Source organism: Otolemur garnettii, unplaced genomic scaffold (assembly GCF_000181295.1).
Source record: "Otolemur garnettii isolate 467f Iridium unplaced genomic scaffold, OtoGar3 scaffold00004, whole genome shotgun sequence".
Classification (NCBI taxonomy): Eukaryota; Metazoa; Chordata; class Mammalia; order Primates; family Galagidae; genus Otolemur; species Otolemur garnettii.
This window is the reverse complement of record NW_003852399.1, coordinates 25,590,841-25,596,469: the sequence shown is the minus strand read 5'-3', so window position 1 is coordinate 25,596,469 and position 5,629 is coordinate 25,590,841. Positions and strand designations below refer to the sequence as shown.

Here is a 5,629-nt window from a genome sequence, read left to right as displayed (position 1 = left end):
GGGGTCATTGTGGTAAGGGGACTAGAAGGAAAAGAAGGGGACAGCAGAAGGATCTCCCTGAGACCCCCACGAAGAAATGGGTCTGGGTTGCGTGTTAATTTTATATTAAACTGTGGGTGGGAGTTCGACAGAAAATATTTCAGCATATGATTCTCAGCCTGCACGAGAGAGGCTGAGAGGCTGAGGCCCTCACCAATGCCAGTGGCACCATTGCAAGTGGGAGTACTCAGGTCCCTGTGCGGCCAGGTAGGGAGGCCCCGCAGCCCTTTGTCCCCTACCTTGCTGCCTCATGTCCTTGACACCATGGGAGTCCTAGAAAATGTGAGCCTTGTCCAGGGTGTGACATCCAAATGTCATCTGCTCTAGGCCATTGTCTGAATCCCGAACAGTCCTCCCGGTCTCCAGGACCCCGCTGGGTGCTGGGGGCGTCTTTGATGTCTCTTGGCAGATTCTATCACCCATAGTAGAGCGGAAGATGACCATGGAGGATGAAGAAGACTGGCAGTTGCCTCCAGCTGCCCTGTGTCTCTCGTTCCCAGTCATGCTGTTCCTTATCCCTAATTTGACCATGAAGCCCCCTGACATTCCCAGCATTCTACCTGGGGGAGTGTGGCATGCTGTCATCTGTGATGCTAAGAAAGGGGCTCCACCCAAAGCTGCCTACAGCACGCAGCTCTGTGCTGACAGGTCCATCAGGAACAGGAGAGCCTCAGGCTTTACGTTCCTCACGGAATGAGGACTCCATACAGTCCAGTTATGGTTTTTATTCTCGCTGAAGGATCAGGGTTGTGACTATGACACCAGGGTTGATTTGGGCTTGAGTTCCGCAGCCTCCCACACTGCCTCCTGTCATAGCTGCCAGCTCAATACCCACCTCCCTCCCCAACCCTGGCCCACTGGTTTTTATTCACTCTTTGTCTTCCTCTTTCCAAATAAACAAACAAACAGCAACAACAACAAAAAATCAGCCAATTGCTGGCATAAAATCATCACTGTTTGCCATCCCAAAGCATGTGACAGAAAGGGAAACTATAGAGGGATCGGCTTAATTCAGCCTGTGGACTAATGAATAATCCCTTTGGAAAATTATAGAGGACAAATCAAGGCCTGCTCAAATGGAATAATCAAGAGGTTGATCTTAGCTGTGAAATGTTTATGGATTTCTGTGAATAGCTCAAGTATGTCTGATCGACTCACTAGCCTTTTTGTAATTATGTTGTAGGGAACATTTCTTCTTTTTCTTAGACATCATTTATTTCTATTGCTACTTTGAAATTTTCATCACAGCAGGTAAAGCATTTGCTAAAAGTAAAAGGCTGGGTGCTCAAAGATTTGTTAACAGTGGTGAAGTAAGCGCTTTGATCAAGAATGCAGGATTTCAGAGCTTCTACAGTCCACGTGGACTAGGGAGGCTAGGACCACTGGAAGAGTATGGGGGATGGATGTGCACGATGTCTCATGTGAGCAGTGACAGTCACTCACAGATAAAAGATAACCTCCAAAAGAGAGAAGAATCATGAAAATAAGTATGACTATTGTCATCACCTTTTTAAAAATGTAAGATTAAATGAAGGTACAAATAATTAGGTTACAATGTTTGCATTTCTCGGGTAAGGTTCCTGCTACTCCTGGGTGTCCCCCACCCAGGAGGGGTGACATATACCCTTACATTGTGCCCATTATGTAGGATCACACCAATCCCCCTCTCTCCTCCCTCCTCCTTTCCCTCTCCTCTTTCTCCCATCGTTTCCCTCTCCTCCCCCTCTCCACAGCGTGAATGAAATTGAGTTTTTCTCTTGAGTGTGTTAGTCTGTTTACTGGCTTCATATTAGCATTGAGTACATTGGATATTTCCTTTTCCATTCCTGTAATACTTTCATAAAGAGAATGTTCTCCACTCTATCCACGTTAATACAGAAGATGTAACATCTCCATCTTTTTATGGCTGAAAGGTATTCCATGGTATACGTATGCCACAGTTTATTAATCCATTCATGAGTTGATGGGCACTTGGGCTATTTCTACATCTTGGAGATTGTAAATTGAGCTGCAATAGACAATCTAGTGCAAGTGTCCTTATGATAAAATTATTTTTTCTTCTTGGTAGATGTCTAGTAAGGGTATGGTGGGATCTAATGAAAGGTATATTTTAAATTCTTTGAGGATTCTCCATACTGCTTTCAAAGAGGCTGTATTAGTTAGCAATCCCCATCATCACTTTTTATATAAGCACATATCCTTGGGCAAGGGTTGGAGTTCAGATTTAGATTGAAAATTTAGTTCTGTGTCTTATATAGTGAATTTTTTATTAATAATCTGCACATCGGAGGCAGCCATCTTGCTTTTGCCACATGCTGGTGTTGAAGGACCATCCCTGCTTCAGATTTACCAACAGCATCAATCAGGAAAAGAGAAACTTGAGGTTCAAATAGGGGGCATAGATAGAGCTCACAGAAAGAAGGTGGTACAGAGAGCAGCTACAGTTGATGACAAAAAGCATCAGAGTTCTCTTAAAAAACTGGCTGTGAACAATATAACTGGTATGGAAGGGATGAACGTGGTTGAAGATGACGGGACAGTTATTCATTTCAACAATCCCAAAGTCCAAACTTCCCTCTCTGCTAACACCTTTGCAATTACTGGTCATGTAGAAGCTAAACCAATCACAGAAATGCTTCCTGGAATATCAGGTCAGCTTGATGCTGACAACTTAGCAAACCTTAGGAAGTTAGCTGAATAGTTCCCACAGCAAGTCTTGGACATGAAAGCACAAAACCCAGAAGACATTGATGAGGAGGAGGGTGATGTTCCAGACCTTGTAGAAAACTTTGATGAGGCATCAAAGAAGGAAGCTAACTATTTTTTTCCCTGGTTTTTAGAAGCTAGCATGGACTAGATTTAACAAATCAGTGATGTGGTTTTACAATTTTACAGATGTGGAGAACATCACCTGTTACAAGTTTAGTAATATAAGTATTTTGTATGTTAATAATGCTGTTTGTTTAGTATTTTTCAGTCATTCAATTTTGCATTTTGCACTTCCTCCCAGGATCTATTCTTTTGGTCAAAATATGAAGTGTTGGTGCAAAAAAAAAGTCAGACCTGGATTACGGGCCAAGTACCTGGAACTGTGTTACCATCAGGAGATCACGGGGCTGGAGGCCATGGAGTGAGGTATGTTAAACTCATCTCGCCAGCAAAGTTGGGAGATCCTCCAAGGAAGGTTCCTAGGAGCATGGCAACATGGAAAGGGCTTGTGTTCCAGGATGACCCTGGGCCTCTCTTGATCTCTAGCCCTGATAAGAAACTGTCCCACTCTGGAAAAAAAAAAAGTCTGCAAATTTTCTCTATTAACAGAAGGAATAAAATATTTTCCATTATAAATTTAAATTAGACATGTGCACATCTTCCATGATTCCTTTTCTCTGCCACCCTGTGGATTTCACTTAACACTGCAGTAGGAATGGCCAGAGTTGACTGTGTCTACTGATGTTTACATTTTTTGATTTGTCTCATTTGAATTTTTTCTTTTTTTTTGAGACAGAGTATCACTATGTCACCCTCAGTAGAGTGCCGTGGCATCACAACTCAGAGCAACCTCAAACTCTTGGGCTTAAGCAATTCTCTTGCCTTAGCCTCCCAAGTAGCTGGGACTATAGGCACCCACCACAATGCCCGGCTATTTTTTTGTTGCAGTTGTCTTTGTTGCTTAGCTGGCCCAGGCCAAGTTCGAATCCACTAGCCTCGGTGCATGTGGCCAGTGCTGTAACCACTGTGCTACAGGTGCCTCATTTGAACTTTTTTCAAAAGATTGACAGATCCATTTAACAAACCTTTTTTTAAAATTTAATTTTTAATTTTTTTGAGGAAGTCTTACACTGTGGACCTGGGTAGAGTGCCATGGCGTCAGAGCTCACAGCAACCTTAAACTCCTGGGCTCAAGCAATCCTCTTGTCTCAGCATCCCAATTAGCTGGGACCACAGGCATGGGCCACCATGCCTGGCTAATTTTTCTATTTTTAGTAGAGGCAAGGTTTTACATTTGCTCAGGCAGGTCTAGAACTCCGGAGCTTAAGCAATCCACCCTCCTTAGTGTCTAGAGTGCTAAGATTATAGGCATGAGCCACCATGCTTGGCCTAATAAACACTTTTAAACATCCACCACAGGTTAATAACAAAAATGCTAAAGACAGCTAGGTCTCTTTTAAGAAATTGTTTTTTCTGCATTGCTTGCAATGTTCACTAAAAGAAGAAAAGAAAGAAAAAAAACTTTTTTTTTTTTTTTTTTTGCAGTTTTTGGCTGGGGCTAGGTTTGAACCCACCACCTCTGGCATATGGGGCCTGCGTCCTACTCCTTTGAGCCACAGGCGCCGCCCAAAGAAAACCTTTTTTTTTCTTTTCTTTTTTTTTATTGAATGGTAACTATGTGCATTAATGCACTTCTGGGGTACAGTGTGGGGTTTTCACACACAATCCGAAATAATTCCATCAAACTGGTTAACATAGCCTTCATGTCATTTTCTTAGTTATTGTTTTAAAACATTCACATTCTACTCTTAGAAAGATTCACTTGTACCCTTGTAAGATAAACCTCAGAAGTGATCCCTCCAATCCTCCTCCCTCCACCCATTGCCCCTTCCCCTCTCCCAGAAAAACATTTTTTTAAAAGGAGTTTTTATTATTAAATTATGTTTTACATAAGCTCATTTCTGTGAAGAAATGGAACAGTCATATCTTAGCAGAAGTTTTGGTTAAGACTTCTATTTTTTTTTTTTAAATACAAAAGCTTGTAAACCTACAGGAAAGGTGAAAGAATTTTATAGTATGTAACTGTAATCACACATGCATCACTCAGATTCTGCCATCAATATTTCACTTCACTTGTTTTGTCACTTATCGTCCATACACCTATCTCTCTCTGTCCCTTTGTACTTTTTAGTGAATTTTAAATTAAATTTCAGTCATCAGTACACTTGTCCTGATGGTCTTCACATGTGAGAGCTCAATATTTATATAGTTACTTTTCTTTTTTTTTTTTTGAGGTAAAATTTGCATTTATAGTGAAATACACATAACAGTACCATTTGATTAATTTTGCCTGGCCTCAGCAAAATGTTTTTGGTAACAAAACACAGAAAACTTAATACCTGATACTCTCTTTAAGCTGTATTTCTACTTGTTCTCTTCTTCCCAACTGTTATGCTTGACTAATAAAATATACTTGTTTCCACACTGATCTTTACCAAGTACTTCCAAATCAATGTTAAATAAAAAGAAGCAAGTTACAGAAAGATATACGCAATCTCTATGTAAATTTTTAAAATACAAAGTAAAATCACATCATGTTTATTTAATTCTCACTACTAGGAATAACAATTCCCATTTTTCAGATGAAAAAAAGAAACCAATTTGTCTTGGTCCATGGAACTGGACACAAGTCTGCATCCTGACTCCAGCGTACTTTTAAGTTTTCACATTATTTCCTTCCTCTACCAAAGTTTTATTAGCACAATGTTTTTGAAATCCATTCACATTGTTTCTTATATCAGACTTCCTTTCCTTTTTTACTGCTGACTAGAATTTCGTTGTATGGGCATTTCAGTTTGTTTATCCATTCTCCTATTGAAGA

The 5,629-nt window shown here is 40.7% G+C and overlaps 1 pseudogene; it reads left to right on the top strand.

The window, feature by feature from the left end:
- The first annotated feature begins 475 nt into the window (after nucleotides 1–475).
- Nucleotides 476–2,896, top strand: LOC100953090 (annotated as a pseudogene).
- The last annotated feature ends 2,733 nt before the right edge of the window (nucleotides 2,897–5,629 follow it).